The sequence below is a fragment of the Gossypium hirsutum genome, chromosome A01, assembly GCF_007990345.1.
Source record: "Gossypium hirsutum isolate 1008001.06 chromosome A01, Gossypium_hirsutum_v2.1, whole genome shotgun sequence".
Taxonomy (NCBI): domain Eukaryota; kingdom Viridiplantae; phylum Streptophyta; class Magnoliopsida; order Malvales; family Malvaceae; genus Gossypium; species Gossypium hirsutum.
The window spans coordinates 15,464,388-15,489,763 of NC_053424.1; the positions used below are offsets into that span (position 1 = coordinate 15,464,388).

The 25,376-nt window shown below is 38.6% G+C and overlaps 1 non-coding gene across 1 annotated transcript; it reads left to right on the forward strand.

The window, feature by feature from the left end:
* Positions 1-23,300: 23,300 nt before the first annotated feature.
* LOC121208285 (small nucleolar RNA R71) lies at positions 23,301-23,405 on the forward strand. The gene has a single exon (XR_005903239.1). It is a non-coding gene; the product is annotated as a small nucleolar RNA R71 (small nucleolar RNA).
* The last annotated feature ends 1,971 nt before the right edge of the window (positions 23,406-25,376 follow it).

Genomic DNA, 25,376 nt, shown 5'->3' on the forward strand with positions numbered 1-25,376 from the left:
ACTTGCTTATATTAATACACATACTTGATTTATATACATTATTAAACCTATACATATTATCATTTCTATATAAATTTGCATGTGCTCACTTTTAAATTTATATGTGTACATATATACATTAATATGCTTATTACTTTAATAGATTTTTCTATTTTAAAACGCTTTTTGCTTCATGATTTGTCAAGTATTTTCTTTATGTATATATGAAATAATTTTAGAAACTTCATTTTTTTTGTAATTATAAAATTATTATTTTTTGAGTATATCTTTATATTATATTGCTTTTGTGTTTATATAGTCTATTATTTTAAATGTTTTGAGATAAGGATATGTATAATTTTTAGACCATTTTAAAAATATATATATCTTATTATTAATCTCATTCTTTTTATAAATTTACATGTACATTTTTTATAAATCTATTTTGAGTATTATGTCTTGTCATGTACTGTTATTATTCTTTTGTACATATATTATTTAAATTATCATATACTTTGTAAACCTTTAAAGGAGTTCGTGTTTAAAATATTTACATGCAATTTAATTCAAAGTTTTATTCTATAATATTTCTTTCAATAATTATACATTCTTAGTTTCTACGCGAATTTATTAACTTATACATTATGTGTTTTAAAAAATATTCATTCTACAATATATATTTTAATGATTGCATGTGGATATTAAGCTTGTCTTTACAAATGTTTTTTAAATCCGTCTGTTCATGTAGTTTGTATCGCGTACTTATCATTGTTTTAAAATAATTTTATACCATATTGCTTCTTCGATTTGCATTTTGTTTTGTGCATCTAGTAGTAATCATTTTATGTTATGTCATGCATGTTGTTGTAGCATATTATTTGTTCATTGTTTTATGTTGTCATGTTAATTATTCTCCATGCATAATTGAAGTTGAGTTATATTTCCAAGTTAGTTATACTTAGTTGCTTATGTGTTTGTTAGTTGATTAAATAAATTGTATTACCTCCGCTCTTCCATTGTTGTATGTTACGCGTACATATATTACCCCATATCATCGTTTTCCATTTGGTTTTTGAAATGTGGTTTTATAAAATCTAAATTTTTATGATTAATTTCGTCTTATTTCAAATCGAATTAATATGTTTTAAGCTTTTTTCATAATTATTCGTTTAAAAATTCTTTAAAACGAAGGCGATATTCGATGCTTGGTAATTCGTGGAATTGTGCCTTAACGTGTTGGGTTGCAATTTCTCGTTTGCTCAAAGTAATCGAAGGTCCCTTTAGAATTTCACTGATGTCTTCTAAAAATCCTTTAAAACGAAGGCAATACTCGGTGTTTGACAATTCGGGAATCATGCCCTATCGTGCTGGGCTGTGATTTCTTGTTTATTCAAAACAATCGAATATTCCTTTAGGTTTTCACTCATGTTTATTAAAAACCTTTCAGAATGAAGGCGATGTTTGATATTTGGTGATTTGAGAATCGTGCCCTATCATGCTGGGTTACGCTTTTTCACTTGTTCAAAACAATCGAAGATTCCTTCAGAATTTCACTCACGTTTTCTAAAAACTCTTTAAAACAAAGGAAATCCTTGATTTTTGGCAATTCGGGGAGTAGTGCCCTATCGTGATGGGTTGCAATCTCCCGTTGTACCAAATAATCGAATATCCCTTCGGAATTCCACTCGTACTTTCTAAGGCGAGGCAATGTTCAATGTTTGGAAATTCGAGGAATCGTGCCCTACTGTGCTAGGTTTCGGTTTTTTGTTGGACCAAATAGTTGGGCATCCTTTTTGTAATTTTTGAATCATAAACTTTCGAAAGTCGACACGAGATGATTTTTGGCAACCAACTCGGGTTACTCAAAAAAATGACCACATTTCAAAAACATTTTCCAATTTTAGACATAAGTACAATATTTAATAGATTTGGTACCAATTTTGGGCGTAGTGAGGCTGCTAATCCTTCCTCATGCGTAACCAACTCCCGAACCTATTTTTTCTCAAAAGCTCGTAGACCAAAACCGTTGTTTTAGTAAACCAAAAATGTTTTATTAAAATAACCAAATTCTTAGGTGACCCGATCACACCAAAACAAAAGGATCGGTGGCGACTCCATTTCTGTTATTTTTGAAAAAGTCGATCCTTGTTCGTTTTTCATTAAACACGAATTTTTTTTAAAAAAAGTATGGTTTCGACATACACAATTAGGGCATTTTGCAAACTAGCCCTCACATTTTCACATTTCAACACTTTAGTCTTTATTTCACAAAATCACAAAATACACAAAATTTCTTTGCACACATGCCTAGCCGAATATTCATAGTGTTCATATAAGCCCTCACATTTCGTTTATTTCACATTTTAGTCCCTTAAAATAACAATTATTACAAATTAGCCCAATTTACTCAATTTTATCAAAAATTCAAAGACAACATATGTCAACCCAAAACATACCTTTCATAATTCATCAACTAACATCACAAAGCTCATAGTTTCATCAATGGCATAACTCAAAATCATCAACAAAATAAAAAATTGAGACATGGGCTATATAGTACACTAAGCAACGATCACAAAAACATAGAAATTATCAAAAACCAAGTCAAAACCATACCTTAATTTAGCTTGGAAGTAGCTGAATATCAAAACACAAGAACCCTAGCCTTTCTTTCTTTTGTTTCGGCAAAATGGGATGAAAATAATATGAATTGTGGCTTTTGTTTTATTAATATAAACTTAATAATAAATTTCCAAATTTAACCTTACTAAATCACTTAAAATCAACTTAATGGATGGTTATAAATGTCAATTATACAAGGAAATGGCTTAATAACCACATAAGGACCTCTCAAATATAAAGCCAAGTCAACTAAGCACTTTTAATATCTAGCACACATCTTTTACCTTTTACGTGATTAGGTCCTTTTTACAAATTAAATACACAAACAATTCAATTTCTACTCGAGACTTTCACATATATCAATTCACTTATAATAGGCACGAAAAATGATATAAAAATATTTTTCTAACTCGGATATGTGGTCTTGAAACCACTATTCTGACTAGGGTCAAAACGGGACTATTACAATTCTCCCCTTTAGGGATTTTCATCCCCAAAAATCTTACCGTTAAATAGATTTGGATATTGCTGTTTCATAGCATCTTCAGGTTCCCACGTGGCCTCTTCAATACCATGTCGATTCCACATCACTTTAACTAACAGAATCTTCTTATTGCGTAACTCTTTAACCTCTCGAGCTAAGATTCGGATCGACTTTTCTTTTAGGTCATATCAGACTGAATTTCGATCTTAGATGAAGGAATTACATGCGAAGGATCAGATCTGTACCATCGAAGCATCGATACATGAAACACATTATGTATCTTTTCTAACTCAGATGGTAGCGTCAATCTATAAGCAACCGACCCAACTCGCTTGATGATTTTATATGGCCCGATGAACCTCGGACTCAACTTGCCTATTCTACCAAACTGAATCACTTTCCTCCACGGAGACACTTTCAGAAACACTTTGTTTCCTATCTCAAACTCAAGGTCTTTTCTTTTCAAATTTGCATATGATTTCTGACGATCAGAAGTTGCTTTCAAACTATCTCGAATCACTTTCACTTTCTGTTCGGTTTCTTTTATCAAATCAACCCCGTGAATCTTATTTTCGCTGAGCTTTGTCCAATACAAAGGTGTACGACATTTACGACCATATAAAGCTTCATATGGTGCCATTTTGACGCTCGACTGAAAACTGTTATTATAAGCGAATTCAATCAAAGGTAAATATTGTTCCCACATACCTTTAAACTCAAGAATGCAACATCTTAACATATCCTCGAGTATTTGAATAATCCATTCAGATTGACCATCTGTTTGCGGATGATAAGCAGTGCTAAAATGCAATTTAGTACCCAGAGCATCTTGCAATTTCTTCCAAAATCTCAATGTGAATCTCGGATCTCTGTCTGACACTATAGACAATGGCACACCATACAATCTCACTATTTCAGAAATGTATAACTCAGCTAATTTATCAAGCGAATGATCAGATCAAACCAGAATACAATGAGCCGATTTCGTCAATCGATCAACTATAACTCAAATTGCATCTTTCTTTCTCAGAGATAGAGGTAAACCTGACACAAAGTCCATGGTTACTCGATCCCATTTCCACTTCGGAATCATAATCGGTTGTAATAATCCAGATGGTACCTGATGTTCAGCTTTGACTTGCTGACAAATCAAACATTTAGAAACAAAAAGAGATATATCTTTCCATTCCGGACCACAAATAATATTGTTTCAAGTCATTATACATTTCGTACTACCCGGATGTACAGATAACCGACTACTGTGAGCTTCACTCAGAATCATCTGAATCAACTCTAAATTTCTTGGAATACAAATTTGATCTCAAAATCTTAAGTAATTATCTTTATCAACTCTGAATTCTAAATCAGCCTCTACATCACATTGAGCCCATTTTGCCAAAATCTCATTATCAATCTTCTGAGCTTCGATAATCTGTTGTAAGAACAAGGGTCTTGCTTTTAATTCAGCTAAAACTGAACCATCATCATACATAACTAAATGAGCATTCATTGCACGCAAAGTAAACAATGTTTTCTGACTTAAGGCATCAGCGAAAACATTTGCCTTTCCCAGGTGATAATCAATCACAAGTTCGTAGTCTTTGAACAGTTCTAACCATCTTCTTTGTCGTAAATTCAAATCTTTCTAAGTCATCAAATACTTCAAACTCTTATGATCTGAATAAATGTGACATTTTTCACCAAACAAATAATGGCACCAAATCTTTAGAGCAAACACAATCGCAGCTAACTCTAGATCATGTGTCAGATAGTTCGTTTCATGCGGCTTTAACTGTCTCAAAGCATAAGCAACAACTTTTCCTTCTTGCATTAGAACACATCCCAAACCAATTAACGAAGCATCACTATAAATCACAAATTCTTTACCTGATTTAGGTTGTACCAAAACTGGTGCATCAGTCAATAAAGCTTTCAACTGGTCAAAGCTGTTCTGACACTTTTCAGACCATTCAAACTTCACATCTTTCTGGAACAATTTTGTCAACGTAGTCGCAATCATCGAGAAACCTTTTACGAATCTTCTATAATAACCAGCAAGTCCCAGAAAACTACAGACTTCAGAAACATTTCTCGGAGGTTTCCAATCCAAAATAGTTGAAATTTTACTCGAATCAACTCGGATAATAGAGGCCGATACAATATGAACCAAGAAACCAACTTCTCGCAACCAGAACTCACACTTGCTGAATTTCGCCTACAACTGTTTATCTCGCAAGGTTTGTAACACTATTCTCAGATGTTTGGCATGCTCAGATTCATCACGTGAATAAATTAATATGTCATCAATGAAAACTACAACAAATTCATAAAGATAGCTATGCATTAGTTAATCCGAAAGGCATAACTAAAAATTCATAGTGGCCGTTCCTCGTTCTAAAGTAGTCCCCGAAATATCTGAATTTTTCACTCGTAGCTGATAGTAGCCTGATCTCAAATCTATCTTTGAAAACACAGTAACACCTTTTAACTTATCAAACAAATCATCGATTCGGAGCAGGGGATACTTATTTTTTATGGTCATCTTATTCAATTGTCGATAATCTATACACATTTTCATCATACCATTTTTCTTTTTCACGAATAGAACAGGAGTACCCCAAGGTGAGAAACTCGGTCTTACAAATCCTCGGTCGGTCAATTCTTGCAACTGATACTTTAATTCTTTCAGTTCGGTCGGAGCCATTCGGTACGGAGCTATCGAAATCGGAGTAGTACCAGGTACCAATTCTATGCCAAATTCTACCTCTCTAACTGGTGGTAATCCCGAAAGTTCTTCAGGAAACACATCAGGAAACTCATAGACAACAGGTACAAATTCTACTTTCTTTTCTGACACTTTCAAATCAACAACATAAGCAAAGTAGGCTTCACAAACCTTTCAACAATACTCAAAGCTTTCATCGAAGATATTACAACAGGCAATCCATTCAAATCACTAGATTCAATTCTGACTATTTCAATATTCTTGCATCTCAAATCAATAATTTTCTGTTTACAATTCACCACAGTAATTGCGTGATTTCGTGATATGTTTTAAATATTTATAATTAATCGTTCTTGAAACTAACTATTATCGCGATGTGGGCAAGTGTACCTATCGAACAGTAGTATTGTTTTAGCAAGACCAGATTGTCAAACCCAAAGGAACTAAAAGTACTAGTAATGACTGTCTTTTTATTATCTAGCCTAAGAATAATGAGGTTTTTGTTTTAACTAACTAGTTATCTAAACGAAGAATTCACAGAGAATGGAATTGGGGAATTGCTTTTGAGAAAATCGATTAAATTAAGACAATACCTAAGGAAAAATCCACCTAGACTGTACTTGTTATCCTGGCTCCGAATCAGACGATTTAATCATTTAACTTGTTCCGTAGAGATTCCTAAGTTATGTTATTATCCCTATTCAAGACTAATAATGTCTAATCCCTAGATTGAATAATTGATACCATTCTCTAATTAACACTCTAGGGTTGCATTAACTCGATCTATGGGTCCCCTTATTAGGTTTCACCCTAATCCGGCAAAATCTTGTCACCCTATGTCTAGGCACGCAAACAACTCCGCTTAATTATGACAAATGTACTCTTAGACAGGGTCTATTCCTCATCTGAATAAGAGCTTATCTTGAATCAGTATCTGGGGATATCAAAACAAGAATTAAGAACATATAATTAAGAACAAGTTAAATATTTATCATACAATTCAGAAAATAATAACAAGATTCATCTTAGGTTTCATTCCCTTAGGTATTTAGGGGTTTTAGTTCATAACTAAATAAGAAAACATCTCAGAATAATAAAGAATACAAAACATAAAGAAAACCCAAAACTTCTGAAGGGGAAATTGAGGAGAGATCTTCAGTCTTGATGGTGAATCCGGTTTCTGAGATGGATCAATCGGCTTCCTTGGAGTAATTCCTTACTCCCAATTCTGTGTGTCCTCTTTCTTCCTCTTCTAGGGTGTATTTATAGGCTTTGGAATGCCTAAGAGCCTTCAAAATTAGCCTTTTCCAAATTGGACTCAACTTGGGCTCGGCAGGGACACGCCCGTGTGCGATTACTTCAGGCCATGCTCGAGCCTGCCAAATTGACACGGCCATGTGGCCCGTGTGAGGAGGTCCAGGCCGTGTTGACTTCATACTTTGGCCCATTTTCTCCATTTTTTGCCCGTTTCTCATTCTTTTCACTCTCCTATGCTCTCCTAAGTATAAAACATGAAATTAAAGCATTTGGAGCATCGAATTCACCAGTTCTAAGGGAAAATTATCCATAAAATGCATTAAGAATGGGTAAAAATATGTACATATTACGGTTTATCAAATACCCCCACACTTAAGCATTTTCTTGTCCTCAAGCAAAATCCTCAACTCATAATCAAAATAAATCTTTCTCAACTTATAATCTCTATAAAAAATATCTTAAAATAATCCATAGGTAATCATACATTGAGAATTCAACTAAAAGATCATAAAAGTTTCAAACATTCCAAGTTGAGTATTTAATCATGCAAGCATAGGTGTCTCCCCTCATCTAAGTAATTACCTTTGATTCAGAATATCACAGAGTTTCACATCCTCACTAAAGATTCACTTAAATCACTTGAGGTGTTTAAGGACAATAATTGAAGCACTCAATAGTCAATAATGAAAAGTCATTACCATAGGCTTGCATGAAAATCAAATCTCCAACACTATAATTTAAGATAATACATCAATCAAAAGGTCTTTAGAGGGTTGTAATGAGGCTTGGTTAGGGGGTGTGGTCACAAGCTGAAAGAAAGGGTTAGAATCGAAATTGAATTGAAAAATCAGTTAACTAGAAAAAAGATTTAATATCACTTGCGTACAACAGAGCTTTTTCTCAAAATATGGAATTTAAATACTGAACCTTACAAACAGAAGATCACTACTGATATGTATACATGTTTTTTTTTAGAACAAGTTAAATAACATAGACTAACTATTAAGAACAAGACATAGCTAAGCAATTTATTCAACTCAAATCTCGACAAAAATAGGGATTAATTTAGGGGATTTCAAAATAATTGGTTAAGGGTTAATATTAAGGGTAATACAAGAAATAGTTTGTTAGGCTCAAGGTGGTTTACTAGGGATTAATCGTGGAGGTAGGCTTTTCATGGCATGAGTGGGTTAATCCTAAGTTCCTCTATCATCTTGACATATAAACTCAAATAGTGTGGTCTTGACATGTATAATCAGGGAAGTTCTAGAATAACAGTTCAATACTGACGCACTCAAAGCAATAATAAAAGTGAGCATGAAAAAATTAATAGATGCTCAAAAGGCTAAAAAATCTCACAAAAAGTATGGCTTTTTTGATGTTTAAACTTGTGAATTCCAATTCAAGATAATACCTGGACTTGGGAAACAACCTAAGATTTTAAAATCTTAAAAGTCAACTCATCATGCTTGATTTTCTAATATCTTGAGGTTTAAACAATCAATGCATAAATGCCTATGTTTTAATTCAAGATATATCAATCAACGTCATAAATCAATAAAAATTTATCCTAAATACAATATGAGAGCTTTCCAAGAGAACAAGTCAGTCATTCAGGGATTTTTCTGATAATGAAATAAATACCCGCCACACTTAAGATGTACATTGCCCTCAATGTACAAAGGTAGATATTAGAATATAAAAATAAGATAGGAAGAGAAGTGAAACTTCCTGTATGATGAATTCCTCGAACTGGAGTTTTGAAGAGTAATCGGTGCGAGAGTGGAGGAGGATACTCCGGCGGTGGTAGAGGTTCATTAGTCCATCAGTCCTGCACCAAAAGAATATTATATCTAGTGGTAGCTATGGTCGTGGTCGATCAGGACATGGCAGTCGTGGAGAACCTTTCCTGGTGGAGTTTTTAGTTCCTATGCGATGATGAGCTTAAGAGCTCTATATAACTGTGATAAGATCAGGAACTTTTTAGGGGATATTAGGAAGAATAATTACTCATAAAGAAATAACCAAAATTGATAATTAAAAATAAAATTATAAAATCTAATAAAAATAAAAAGTAGTTTTAATAAAAATTAGAAACATAAAATAATAGATAAATGTTTTTAAAGATCTTAATCGCTGGATGGTTCGCGAGGTGGGACTGGCAATGAGATGTGGAGGTGTTGACAAATCTACTGTAGAGTAGCATCAATGTTGTCAAATCGTTGAAAACACTGCTGCTAGAATCGAGTGAGGCGCTCAGAGATGTCAGCATATGAAGTCGCCGCATAAACTGGACGAGAGGGTGGTGGTGGCTGAGTCGGTGGGTCCTCTTGCTGTGGAGGGAGATCATCAAGAATGCCCTTGTAGGCCTCGTCCTCGGTAGATTGGGCGAGACGATATTAAGGAGGGTAGGTTCCTCGGCGCTTTTCAATCATCCTCATGCTAAGCATGCTCGAGATGCCTTGTGGAGACATCTGGCCAATGAGGGTTAAGGATGATTCTTAGGCTACAGTGCTAAGGAGCCCGAAGTGTCAAGCCAACCGAGTAACATAGGGGCCAATGGAGATGACCCCCATCCTATGCCGCTCCGTTTGGTGCTGAATCGCGAGGGCGATGAAATAAGCAAGGTCGATGACGTGCCCGTGCGACATACACCATAAAAAGTAGGCGTCATGAGTGTTGGTGACGCCAGTGCTCTCTCACCGTCCTATAATCGAGTGAGCGAAAATGGCATGTAGGTACCTCAGAGATGGAGGAAGAGCTGATGCCTTGGAGCGGCTAGGATTGTAGGTGGCCCCACCCGGTACTAGTACGTCCCAGCACCGTAAAGGAGAACAATGGATGTGGCGGTTGAAAGCATGTAAGTCATTCTCCTCCTTGAATTCTTCCGTATATAAACCCAGCACCGTACCGAATTCTGGGACGCTGAGCTGGCAGACTAACCCACCTAGGCGAAACTGGACTGTGTCGAGATCATCGTAGTTTGTCATTACGGCCTGAAGATGGAATGTTGAGCATAGTTCCATCGTGATCTCTAGGTATGTTGGCTCGATGATCCTAAAGAACAGCTCCCAAGGGTCGGTGGTTAGGAGGGTCTGAATCGCTTCAGCCAATTGAACTTGTTCTATCGCGGCCTAGTCGATGCAACCACCCGCAATTAAAGGTCAGGCCCGGAGTATTTGGAGTAGTTCTTCTTGGGGCTCGATGGGGAACCTCAGGAAAGGGTGACGAACTTCTGCGGTAGGACCCGAGGAAGATGACGCTCCCTTTCTTTTCTTTGAAGTAGGGACAGTGGCCTTTTTACCACGTGAAGAGGACATTCTGAACCTGCAATCAAAACCATTACTTTGTTTTGATGAGTGGACAAGGAAAAATGCATCTAAATTCAAAAAGTCATAGATTATGACTAATACTTTAGCCAAAACTATCATCACTTAACAATTCTAATCAAACTAATCCATTTTATAACATACTTTTGTGGCATTGCATGATAATAGCATGAATAATAATAAAAGATATATAAAATAAAAATTGGCAAATAACAAGAAGTATTTGAAAAGTATGAGGATTGAGTTAGAATATTTGAATAAGGCATGAGTATTCCACCTATCCTAACCATGAATATTTTACTTTTAACTAATCAAATGGAGTAAAGAAATCTTGTAATGAAATAAAAAAAAACTTGAACATGAAAAAAAATGAAAATTATTCTAGATTATGACATTTAAAAGTATGAAAATAACATAAAAACTTGCATATTATTATGATAAAAAGCCTTAGAAATCATTAAAATAGACAAGAAAGAAGTAAACAAATGCTAGGAATGGAGGATTGAGCGTCAAAAATGGAGTTGGGGGCGGCGCACGGGTGTCGCGGGGAGGCCATGTGGAATTGTAGCGACTAGGGTTAGGGTTTTTGAGTGGGGAAGACAAATAATAGTGTAGGGTATTTATAGATTTTGTGGCACACGGCCAGGTAACATGCTCGTGTTCCCCAACTTCAACCCGTGTGATTCGCGAATTTTGAATTTGGGCGCGTCTGGCATTTACTCCACGCCTACGTTCCTTGGGCCTGTGGGTGCACACGACTGTGTTGCACGGCCGTGTCTGGCATTGTTCGCTTCTCTCACGCCCGTGTATGAAGGCCCACGCCCGTGTCAATCTAACAGGTTCAACCACGGGTGGTAGAAACGGACGTGTCGTACACCCGTTGTAACACCCCAAACCCGACCCAGACGTTATGACCAGATCTGACGTGTCACATGGACTTACGACTTAGTATGCATTCGCTGGTTTAAGTGATTGGGATGGTCTTTGTAAAAACAGCGGCTGAATGAAAAGCCGGTTTATCAATCTTTAGGCTATCCATTTGTTGTGCTTGTCGAGTCTTGAAAACGTTCATTAATTTTGAAAACCCGCGCAGCCTAACACTAGCAGTTTCGTCATAGTATAAATATAATCAGAAAATAAAACCATAGTGGAAAAAAAAAATTTAAATAGCGGCCTTATTACAACTTAAAACCCAAAATTAAATCAGAATATAAAAATAATAAAAATAAACTAACTTAGAAAAACCAACTTTGCAGATGATGTGGCCAATCCGAATCCCTCACAGCTCCAAGCCCACTATGGTTGGGGATTTCTTGCAAAGATGAAAATAAAGGGTGAGTTCGGTAAACTCAGTGTGTAACATAACCCAACCATAGCCCAAAACAGATCAAACCTCAGAGTCAGACTTATGTGTGCCTTGGCCCAGTACAAAAATCAGAATGAAACCCATAGGCCCATAGCAGATACAGAACAAATATATCATGAATGCAGAAATCCCAACCCAGAGCCATCCATAACACCTCCGTACCAGCCTTACACCATGTGGGGAGACTACTAGACCCACCCAACTGCTACACACCACAGAAATTACAGCGAGGCTGCCAGTTATTGTGACGAAGTCACCAGATACAGATATTGTGGCTAGGCCACCAGAACAGATTTATATATATATGTGGCGAAGCCACCAGATTGTAGCGAGGCTGCCAGAACGCTTCCTCCATCAATATAAACCCATGTCCCATGCAACAGAAATTAATATGTCATGGCATACGTATACAAAAACAGAACATCATGCTTTTTAGAAAAAATAACCCTAGGGGTAAAATCGTAATTTTGCATGCATAAGGGTATTTCAGTAATTATTACCTATTGCTAAGGTTTCATGCTCATTCTAACGTTTACCAAGTAATCAAAAGTACTTACCTCGTCTTTTTACCAAAGTGGGCCCGTTGGCCCATTAGCCCGTTTTCAACCCATTAAGCCCACTAATATCGTTGTGCACGAAAATGCACACTCTGCATTCTAATCATCCAAATGCACCATATTCATTAACAACTGTCTCACGAGCGCTCGCACGCTCACGAGTTCATAAAATACCAATGTTTCAGTATTTCGGCTTTTACCGATTCAGTCTAAGGGAGGGTGTCGTTTACACACCTGGTTGATGACGATTGATGACGATATCTCCCACGCGATAATCCTACAATCGATCACTAACACATTAGACTTATGAATTAACGATAACTAACATAAATCCACATCAACTAACCCAATCATCACACAAGTTAGTCATTTACGCACGAGGGGCAAAATAGTCATTTTACCCTCTAGGGGTAAATTGGTAGTCCTACCCTAAAGGGGTATTTTAGTAATTCTATAACTTATCCACTTGGGCCTACGGACCCATTGGGACCACATGGCCCATTTCAGCCCATCGCGGCCCAAAATAGCCGTCTTATTGCTAGAGTAATGAGAGATACACACCTGTTAGGAGATTGCAGTTAATCCGCGCTCCAAACACTCTTAGCTGACGCCCAACCCAAATGAGCACGTCACAAAGCGAAAGGGATCAGCCAAGAAGGGTATGCCTACTCTCCTCATGGTTTTCTCTATTTAAAGCCAGCTCTCCATCTACTATTATGTTAGCTTTCCGATGTGGGATCCCTCCATCACCAAAGTTTAAAACCAAGACCAACCCTTGCCATCCCAACATAGCAAAATAATCAACCTTTGCATGCCAAGGGATTCGAACCAAAGTCCTCTCACATGCCAACTCACGCCACCACCACTAGGCCATCAACTCATTTGTGTCATAAATCCAACACATTAAAATTTAAAGCGCACCTACTTGGTTCCAGATTTATTGAAAAGAAAAACCAAAATATATTGCAAGAGCCAAGACTTGAACCTTAGACCCCTTGCTTCCTCTATGGCGTCACTTCCTTGTCCCCTAAGTGGCGCCACCTTGCCACTACACCACACTCCTTTTTGTGTCACTTTTTACCCCTTCACGCTTAAAAGCCCAAACGCTAATTGCATCACCTGTTCATAAAATTAAAATTCCGAAGACTACCACAGATTTAACTTAAGTTTGGGCCTTCCAAAGGCCCACTAACCTACTAAAATATATATTTTAACCAACCAGAAGACACATAAATTTTAAAAATCACAAAAACACAGAAAACCCAAAAATTGAGGCGTTACAACTCTACCCTCCTTAAAGAAATTTCGTCCTTGAAATTTTACCTGAATCAAACAGATGAGGATATTGTTGACGCATCGCCACCTCTGGCTCCCAAGTAGCTTTCTCTCCGCCATGATTACGCCATAGCACCTTTACTAGCGGAACTGATTTCCTCCTCAAAATCATAACATCTCGATCCAAAATCTGTACAGGCTCTTCCTCAAAAGTCAAGTCTATTTGGACCTTGATCTCTACAACCGGCACAACATGAGTAGGGTCAAAATGATACCGCCTTAACATAGCGATGTGAAAGACATCATGAATCCTATTCAACTCTGGAGGTAGCTCGAACTGATAAGCCACTGGATCCACTCGCTTAAGAATCCGATAAGGCCCAATAAACCGCGGACTTAACTTGCCTTTCATCCCAAACCTTAATATTTTCTTCCAAGGCGAAACCTTCAAGAAGACCATATCACCCACAGAGTACTCAATTTCCTTGCGCTTCAAATCTGCATATGACTTCTATCTATCAGATGCTTCCTTCAACCAGTCTCTAATCAACTTGACCTTATCCTCAGTATCTGCCACCAACTCAGGTCCGAGAACCTGTCGTTCACCCAACTCGGTCCAACAACTAGGTGTACGACATCTTCGCCCATATAGTGCCTCATAAGGAGCCATTCGAATACTTGCCTGATAACTGTTGTTGTATGCAAACTCTGCCAACGGTAAGTAATCCTCCCAACTGCCTCGAAAGTTGATAATGCATCCCCTCAACATGTCTTCCAGAATCTGAATAACCCTTTCCGACTGACCATCAGTCTGAGGATGAAAGGCTGTACTAAAGTTCAACCGCGTACCCAACGCCTCATGCAACTTTTTCCAAAACCGAAATGTGAATCTAGGATCTCGATCAGAAATAATCGACACTGGCACTCCGTGAAGCCGCACTATTTCTGCCACATACAATTTGGCTAACTTCTGAAGTGAATAATCAGTACGGACAGGTATGAAATGAGCATATTTGGTCAACTATCCACAATTACCCAAATCGAGTCCTTCTTCGACGGTGTCAAGGGTAACCCACTCACAAAATCCATGGTTACCCTCTCCCACTTCCAAAGTGGTACTTTCACTGGCTGCAAAAGTCTGGAAGGTAATTGATGTTCAGCTTTCACTTACTGACAAGTCAGACATTTTCCCACAACTTCCGTTACCTCTCGCTTCAATCCAGGCCACCAATACAACTCCTTTAAGTCGCGATACATTTTACTCCCTCTAGGATGCATAGCACACAAACCTCCACGAGCTTCTTTCAGAATTGCTTGCCTCAAGTCAGAGTCCTTCGGAATACAAACTCTACCTCGATAACACAGAACTCCCTCACTGTTCAGTCTGAACTCAAAAGTATCCCTATTGTTAACCTACAGGAATTGAGAAACTAGAGACCCATCCCTCGACTATTTTTCCTTAATCTCATCCACCCAGGTCAGCCTAACTTGCAGTTCTGCTAATAGACTATCGTCGTCATACAGACTCAAACAAGCAAACATGGTTCTCAGATCAGATACAGTTCTACGACTTAGGGCATCAACCACCACATTAGCTTTGCCTGAGTGATACTCAGTCGCGCAGTCATAATCCTTAAGCAACTCTATCCATCTCCGCTGCCTAAGGTTTAGCTCCTTCTGAGTCAGCAAGTACTTAAGACTCTTATGATCTGTGTATATAATACACCTTTCTCCGTACAGGTAATGTCTCAAAATCTTGAGCGCAAAGATTACCGCTGCCAACTCTAGATCATGAGTAGGATAGTTAACTTCATGTGGTTTAAGATGTCGCGATGCATAAGCAACCACTTTAGCCTCTTGCATCAGCACACAGCCCAACCCTACATGTGATGCATCACTGCATACGGTAAAATCTTTTCCAGACTCCGGCCGAATCAGTACAGGTGCCTCTTTCAGAACTTTCTTCAGCTTCTCAAAAGATTCCTATTGTTTCTCAGTCCAAACAAACGGTACTCCTTTCTTTATAAGCTTTTTCAAAGGCGCTGCCATCACAGAAAATCCTTCCACAAACCTTCTATAGTATCCAGCTAAACCCAGAAAATTTCAAATTTTCGATACTGATCTCGGTGGCTTCCATTCCAAAATCGTTTCAATCTTTCGAGGGTCCACCTTGATCCCTTCAGCAGAGGCAACATGCCCCAAGAAAGTTACCTCTCTCAACCAAAACTTACACTTACTGAATTTCGCATAAAGCTGCTTTTTCCTCAGCACTTGCAGCACAATACGAAGATGCTCATCATACTTCTCTTCAGTTTCAGAATAAACCAGAATATCTTCGATAAAGATGACCACGAATCGATCCAAGTATGGCTAGAACACTCGATTCATCAGATCCATAAATGCCGCAGGTGCGTTCGTCAACCCAAATGGCATAACCAAGAACTCATAGTGACCATACCGAGTTCTGAATGTCGTATTGTGAATATCCACCTCCTTAACCCTCAACTAATGATATCCAGATCAAAGGTCAATCTTGGAAAATACTGAAGCTCCTCTAAGTTGGTCGAATAAATCATCGATTCTCGATAGTGGGTACTTATTCTTAATCGTCAGTTTGTTCAACTGCCGATAATCGATGCACATCTGCATTGACCCATCTTTCTTCTTTACGAACAACACTGGTGCTCCCCACGGAGACACACTTGGTCTAATGAAGCCTCTATCCAATAACTCTTGAATTTGGGCTTTCAGCTCCACTAACTCCTTCGGTGCCATCCTATAAGGTGCAATGGACACCGGTGCCGTTCCAGGCAACAAGTTGATTCCAAACTCAACCTCTCGGTTAGGGGGCAAACTCGGAAGCTCCTCTGGAAAAACATCTTGAAAATCCTTGACGGTTCTAACTTTATCCACTGTCAGATCCTCAGTTTTCGATTGGCTTACAAATGCCAAATAAGCCTCACATCCTTTTTGAATCCACTTCTTGGCTCTGAATGCTGACACCACATTAGACAGATAATCCCTACGCTCACCTATCACCAAAACCTCCTCATCCTTTATGGTCTTTAACATTATTCGCTTAACAGGACAATCCAGAGTAGCCCTATGCTTAATAAGCCAAACCATTCCCAAAATGAGATCGAATTCTCTGAAAGGTAGCTCCATCAGATCTCCAGAGAAAACTTTTCCTTGAGTTTCTATAGGTACATCTCTATACAGTTTATCTACCCTAACCGAGTGACCCAAAGGACTTAGTACAGATACCCCACTCATGGTCTCCTCAGAGCGCACACCTAGCGACCCAGATATAGCACATGCGACATATGAATGGGTAGATCCAACATCTATCAACGCAGTGTATGGCATACTGGAAATCAGAAACGAACCAGTTATGATGTCAGGTGCATCACCCTCCTCTCAGTGACGAGCTGCATACACCAATGCCTGCTGACGAGCCTCAGCAAATCTAGCACCCTTGCCAGGTGCTCCTCTTCCTTGATCGTTTCTATTACCACCTCTGCCTTGCCCACGTCCTCTCGGAAACTATGGTCCACCCCTCACTGGTTGAGCGACCCTCTGCTCTAAAACTTGAACATGATCTGGTTCCTGGGGACAATCCTTAACCCTATGCTCCATAGATCCGCATCGGAAACAAGCACCAGAATGTTTTCGACACTTGCCTATATTCATCTTCCCACAATTCCTACAACTCTGCGGTCTAACAACATTCATCAGTACTGTTCAAACTGGCTCCATTACCCTTGCTCTCTTAACATTCCTGTTCATACCACCTGAAAGTCCTGAATCTCTCCTAAAATGGTTCCGATCTTTCTCACGATTCTGTCTTTTTGTATGCTTCACTTCCTCAGCTATCTTAGCTTTTTCCACTAAAGTAGTGAAGTTACGCTCCCTCTGCGGAGCAATCAGCACCCTAAGTTCATCTCTCAGACCATCCTCGAAGCGTACGCTACGCTCATAATCTGTAGCGACAATCCCAAAAGCATACCGGCTCAGTCTCAGAAACTCAAACTCATACTCAGCCACTGACTTACTCCCTAGGACCAGGTTCAGAAATTCTTTCTGGCGAGCGTCGACGTAACTAGCCCCAACATACTTTCCTTTGAAGGCTGTCTTAAACAGCTCCCAAGTCACACTGTTAGTAGGAGTTCCATCTCTCACCGTGAGCCACCACTGATAAGCCTCATCCCTGAGTAACGATATGGCTCCCTTCAGCTTCTGCTCCACAGAGCAGTCTAGATCATCCATAATTCGCTCTATGGCTTCTAACCAATACTCAGCCACATTCAGAGCTACACTAGATACGCCCCTAAATATCTCTGCTCTATTGGCCTAGAGCCGCTCAGAAATAGACCCCCGAATTTTCTTTCCCTTACTTGCCCCAACAACCCTTTCCAAAACTCAGAGCATTGCCTGGGACAGAGCATCGTCCCCGGCACCTCAATCATGAGACTCTCCCTCCGTTTTCGGTGGTACCGATGCATCTGCTACAGGCACATGTCCTGAAAACAAAGATTCAGCCTGAGCATTACCTCGACCACGTCCACAGCCTCTTCCACGAGCAGCTCGTGTACTCATTTCATATTATCTGGTTAAGAATTTTATGAATCAGTTTAATATTTCAGTGTTTATTAAAGATGTATTATGAATAACAGTAATTCAGAGTTTGAGTTTGTTTCCTTTTGCGGTAGCCTAGCTACAGTCTCAGTCTACTTATCAGAGTTTCTATAGTTCCAGTGTTACCCTAACTAAAGTACCATGATAAGGTTTTGTATAAGCATATAACAGATATTTCAGAAACAATCAGAAAGGCTCAGAAATCTTACAGACTTGGGCCGGAGATTCGGTGTGCCACCTTCTAAAAAACCTAATTTTAGAAAACCGATTTTAATCTTTAAAATCATCTATTTGTAAAGAGAAACTATTGGAAACATTCTTGAAAAAAATTATAATCAAGTTCCAAAAAAAAAACGATTGTTGAAAACCTTTATTCAGTGTTTCTTTACAAACTCCCGTTTTTAGACCCGTTCCACAGTCGAGTTGTTGCAACTTGGCTCTGATACCACTAAATGTAACACCCCAAACCCGGCCCAGACGTTATGGCTAGATCTGACATGTCACATGGACTTACGACTTAGTATGCATTCGCTGGTTTAAATGATTGGGGTGGTCTTTGTAAAAACAGCGGTTGAATGAAAAGTCAGTTCATCAATCTTTAGGCTATCCATTTGTTGTGCTTGTTGAGTCTTGAAACGTTCATTAATTTTGAAAACTCGCGCAGCCTAACACTAGGAGTTTCGTCATAGTATAAATATAATCAGAAAATAATACCATAGCGGAAAAAAGAAATTTAAATAGCGTCCTCATTACAACTTAAAACCCAAAATTAAATCAGAATATAAAAATAATAAAAATAAACTAACTTAGAAAAACCAACTTTGCAGATGATGTGGCCACTACGAATCCCTCACAGCTCCAAGCCCACTATGGTTGGGGATTTCCTGCAAAGATGAAAATAAAGGGTGAGTTCGGTAAACTCAGTGTGTAACATAACTCAACCATAGCCCAAAACAGATCAAACCTCAGAGTTAGACTTATCTGGACCTTGGCCCAGTACAAAAATCAGAATGAAACCCATAGGCCCATAGCAGATATAGAACAAATATATCATAAATGTAGAAATCCCAACCCAGAGCTATCCATAACACCCCCATACCAGCCTTACACCATGTGGGGAGACTACTAGACCCACCCAACTACTACACACCACAGAAATTACAGCGAGGCTGCCAGTTATTGTGACGAAGTCACCAGAAACAGATATTGTGGCTAGGCCACCAGAACAGATTTATACATATATGTGGCGAAGCAACCAGATTGCAGCGAGGCTGCCAGAACGCTTCCTCCATAAATATAAACCCATGTCCCATGCAACAGAAATAATATGTCATGGCATCCATATACAGAAACAGAACTTCATGCTTTTCAGAAAAAAATAACCCTAGGGGTAAAATCGTAATTTTGCATGCATAAGGGTATTTCAGTAATTATTACCTATTGCTAAGGTTTTATACTCATTTTAACGTTTACCAAGTAATCAGAAGTACTTACCTCATCTTTTTACCAAAGTGGGCCCGTTGGCCAATTGGCCCGTTTTCAGCCCATTAAGCCCACTAATACCGTTGTGCACGAAAATGCACACTCTGCACTCTAATCATCCAAATGCACCATATTCATTAACAAATTTCTCATGAGCGCTTGCACGCTTGCGAGTTCACAAAATACCAATGTTTCGATATTTCGGCTTTTACCGATTCAGTCTAAGGGAGGGAGTCATTACACACCTGATTGATGACGATATCTCCCACGCGATAATCCTACAATCGATTACTAACACATTAGACTTATGAATTAACGATAACTAACATAAATCCATGTCAACTAACCCAATCATAGCACAAGTTAGTCATTTACGCACGAGGGGCAAAATAGTCATTTTACCCTCTAAGGGTAAATCGGTAGTCCTACCATAAAAGGGTATTTTAGTAATTCTACAACTTATCCACTTGGGCCTACGGACCCATTGGGACCACATGGCCCATTTCAGCCCATCGCGGCCCGAAATAGCCATCCTACTGCTAGAGTAATGAGAAATACACACCTGTTAGGAGACTACAGTTAATCCGCGCTCCAAACACTTTTAGCTGACGCCCAACCCAAACGAGCACGTCACAAAGCGAAAGGGATCAGCCAAGAAGGGTATGCCTACTCTCCTCATGGTTTGCTCTATTTAAAGCCAGCTCTCTATCTACTATTATGTTAGCTTCCTGATGTGGGATCCCTCCATCACCAAAGTTTAAAACCAACACCAACTCTTGTCGTCCCAACATAGCAAAATAATCAACCTTTGCGTGCCAAGGGATTCGAACCAAAGTCCTCTCACATGCCAATTCACGCCACCACCAGTAGGCCATCAACTCATTTGTGTCATAAATCCAACACATTAAACTTTAAAGCGCACCTACTTGCTTCCAGATTTATTGAAAAGAAAAACCAAAATATATTACAAGAGCCAATACTTGAACCTTGGACCCCTTGCTTCTTCTATGGTGTCACTTCCTTGTCCCCTAAGTGGCGCCACCTTGCCACTACACCAGACTCCTTTTTGTTCATCTTTTACCCTTTACTCTTAAAAGCCCAAACGCCAATTGCATCACCTGTTCGTAAAATTAAAATTCCGAAGACTACCACGGATTTAACTTAAGTTTGGGCCTTCCAAAGGCCCACTAACCTACTAAAATATATATTTTAACCAACCAGAACACACACAAATTTTAAAAATCACAGAAACACAGAAAACCTGAAAATTGGGGCGTTACACCCGTGCTGTTTTAACAGGTTCGCCCACGGTTCTTCCACATGGGCGTGCCGCACGCTTATGATGTTTTGGCAGGCTCAACTTGGCCATGTCACACGACCGTGGTGTTTTATCGTAGCCCGTGTTTGGGGAAATCTTTGCCCTATTTCACACGGCCCTAAGCACACCCATGGTGCTTGGCCATGTCTCTATGAAAAGCCTGTATTCAAGAGCTCCGTTAGTAAGTTAGGTGTTAAGGACTAAATTTTAAAGAAGTTAATACAGTTAGTGCTCGAGTTGCCTCTTGAGAAGCACTTATTTATAGTCTAAGCTCTACCTACCTCTCCGTTGAATGATCATGGTGGTTTGAGGAGTTTATACTCCTCATTCCTGCTATCAATATCATCAAAATAAGGTTTTAAACGGGTGTTGTTTACCTTAAAAGTGCCAAACTTGGGATGACTCACCTCGACCATACCGAATGGGAAATTACTGAGTACCGTAAGAGGGATTTCTTCATTCGGTGTGGTAGCGATAGTGTAGGGATCTGTGGCATCTAATAAGACTCTATCTCCAACCTTAAGTTGATTTGGAAAGGTATTGAGCTCGTTCTGTCGTAGATTCAATTTGTCGGGTGTTCCTGGTTTATGCGTCCGCCATTCATCTAGCTCCTCAATTTGTAGCCTTCGATCTTCATGAATAGGTCCTCTACTATTTCTTGAGAATGGCTCATGTACTTCATTCAGACTCATTTCCTGAAAAAAGGTTGCACCATATTGTCAGTTTTAGTAGAATGGTTTAGACGATCACCTTCAATTTTCAGTGTGTTGCCAGAATTTCGAGCTTGAAGGGTGATTGTTTCGTCTCCCACACGGAGTGTGAGTTCACCTGTGCCAACATCAATAATTGTTTTAGCAGTTGCCAAAAAGGGCCTTCATACAATTAAAGGAGTGTTGCTATCCTCCTCTATGTCTAAAACAATAAAGTCAACGGGAAATATAAATTTATCGATTTTAACTAGCACATCTTCAATACTACTCCTAGGCAATCTTATAGTTTTATCTGCTAATTGAATGCTCATCCTAGTCTGTTTGGGTTTCCCGAGACCTAGTTGCTTAAACATTTTGTAAGGCATGGCATTGATACTAGCCCCTAAATTAGCTAATGCATTATTAACATCTAAACTACCAATTAAGCAAGGAATCGTAAAACTCTTTGGATCTTTTATTTTGTTCGGTAGCTTATTTTACAAAATAGCTGAGCACACTGCGTTTAGCTCCACATGCGACGCCTCGTCCAACTTCAACTTATTTGCTAAAAGCTCCTTTAAAAATTTCATTGCGTTTGGCATCTGCGATAGAGCTTCAATAAACGGTAAGTTAATGTGTAATTTTTTAAGAGTTTAAGGAATTTACCAAATTGTTCATCTGAGCGGTCTTTCCTTGTCGCGTAGGGGTATGGAACACGAGGTTTATATTTGACATTCACTGATTTGTTTTTATTACGACCTACCTCACCTTGACTTTTGATAACCACAATTTCTTATCTCGGTCCTGGTTCAGGCTCAACGACTCATTCGTCATCTTGGATATTAATTACGTTGAGCTGTTCCCTTGGGTTGGGTTCAGTATTACTTGGCAAGCTACCTTGTGGTCGTTCGGAGATTAATTTGGAAAGCTAACCTATCTGAGTTTCGAACCTTTGGATTGACGCTTGTTGATTTTTAAGTGCTATCTCGGTGTTCTAAAAATGGGTTTTTGACACCGGTATAAACTTTGAGAGCATCTCTTCAAGGTTCGACTTCTTTTCCTTTTGATAGGGTGGTTGTTGAAAACCCGGAGGATGTTGTGGTCTTTGATTTCCTTGACCGCCTCACGAGAAATTGGGGTGGTTCCTCCAACTTGCATTGTAAGTGTTACTATATGGGTTATTTTGGGATCAAGAGTTATTGTTACCATATATTGGACTTGTTCCTCCTCGATGCTAGGGTTAAAGGGTTGATACTCTGTGCATGCTCCTCGTCCATTCGTCTCACACCTCATTACTGGATGTACCTGAGTAGAACTAAGTAAACCATCAATCTTTTTATTTAGAAGTTCTACCTGGTTTGACAGCATAATAACCGAATCGATGTTATAAACGCCTGCTATTTTAGTTGGCTTAGTCCTCATGAGTTGCCACTGATAGTTATTCAGTGACATCTCCTCTATAAACTCATAGGCATCTTCAGGTGTTTTATTATTGATGGTTCCGCCAGCAGTTGCATCAAGCATTTGTCGAGTTGAAGGATTCAGACCATTATGGAACGTTTGAACCTGTAGCCAAAGTAGTAACCCATGGTGAGGGCACCTTCTCAGTAATCTTTGTATCTCTCCCATGCATCATAAAGAGCTTCTAAGTCCATCTGCACAAACGAAGAGATATCATTATGTAATTTAGCCGTTTTAGCCGGCGAAAAATATTTTAATAGAAATTTTTTGGTCATTTGTTCCCAAGTAGTGATTGACCCTTCTGGTAATAGTTCAACCACTGTTTAGCTTTGTTTCTCAATGAAAAAGGGAATAACCGAAGACGAATGGCATCATCAGAAACACCATTAATTTTAAATGTATTGCATAGTTCTAAGAAGTTTGCTAAGTGAGCGTTGCGATCCTCATCCTGCAAACGATCAATCTGAACAAATTGTTGTATCATTTGAATAGTGTTAGGTTTTAGTTCAAAAGTATTTGCAGCTATAGCAGGTCTAACTATGTTCGATTCAGTTCCTGTTAAAGATGGTTTAGCATAATCATACATAGTGCGTGGAGCAAGATTTTGATTAACCGCAATTGCAGGAGGTTGCTAATTATCTTGGTTTTCAGCCATCTCTTCAATTGGGGGTTGAGTATCGTCCTCTTGCTCGTTCTCTGTGTATCTTAAGCTTTGCCTTATTTCTCTTTGGTTTTTACGAACTGTGTGATCGATTTCTTCGTAAAAAAGTAGTGGTCTTGACGGGTTTCTTCTAGTCATAAACTATAAAAACCTGCCAAGAGAAAGGAAAATTAAATAATAATAATAATTAAAAATTAAATTGTAAGAAAAATAAATGGCTAAAGTAATAAAAATTAAGTGTTCCTAATATCTTAGTTCCCCGGCAACGGTGCCAAAAACTTGATCGCGTGATTTCGTGATAGATTTTAAATATTTATAATTAATCATTCTTGAAACTAACTATTATCGCGATGTAGGCAAGTGTACCTATCGAACAGTAGTATAGTTTTAGCAAGACCGGATTGTCAAACCCAAATGAACTAAAAGTACAAGTAATGATTGTCTTTTTATTATCTAGCCTAAGAATAAAGAGGTTTTTGTTTTAACTAACTAATTATCTAAACTAATAATTCACAGAAAATGGAATTGGGGAATTGCTTTTGGGAAAATTGATTGAATTAAGACAATACTAAGGAAAAATCCACCTAGACTGTACTTATTATTCTGGCTCCGAATCGGATGATTTATTCATTTAACTTGTTCCGTAGAGATTCCTAAGTTATGTTATTATCCCTATTCAAGACTAATAACATCTAATCCCTAGATTGAATAATTGAGACCTTTCTCTAATTAACACCCTAGGGTTGCATTAACTCGATATATGGGTCCTCTTATTAGGTTTCACCCTAATCCAGCAAAATCTTGTCACCCTATGTCTAGGCGCGCAAACAACTCCGCTTAATTATGACAACTGTACTCTTAGACAGGGTCTATTCTTCCTCTGAATAAGAGCTTATCTTGAATCAGTATCCTGGGATATCAAAACAAGAATTAAGAACACATAATTAAGAACATGTTAAATATTTATCATACAGTTCAGAAAATAATAACAAGGTTCGTCCTAGGTTTCATTCCCTTTAGGTATTTAGGGGTTTTAGTTCATAACTTAATAAGAAAACATCTCAGAATAATAAAGAATACAAAACATAAAGAAAACCCAAAACTCCTGAAGGGGAAATTGAGGAGAGATCTTCAGTCTTGATGGTGAATCCAGCTTCTGAGATGGATCAATCGGCTTCCTTGGAGTAATTCCTTACTCCCTATTCTGTGTGTCCTCTTTCTTCCTCCTCCAGGGTGTATTTATAGGCTTTGGAATACCTAAGAGCCCTCAAAATTAGCCTTTTCTAAATTGGACTCAACTTGGGCTCGGCAGGGACTCGTCCGTGTACAATTACTTCAGGCTGTGCTCGAGCCTGCCAAATTGAAACGGCCGTGTGGTCTGCCCGTGTGAGGAGGTCCAGGCCATGTTGATTTCTTACTTTAGCCCATTTTCTCTGTTTTAGGCCAGTTTCTCGTTTCTTTCACTCTCCTATGCTCTCCTAAGTATAAAATATGAAATTAAAGCATTTGGAGCATCGAATTCACCAATTCTAAGGG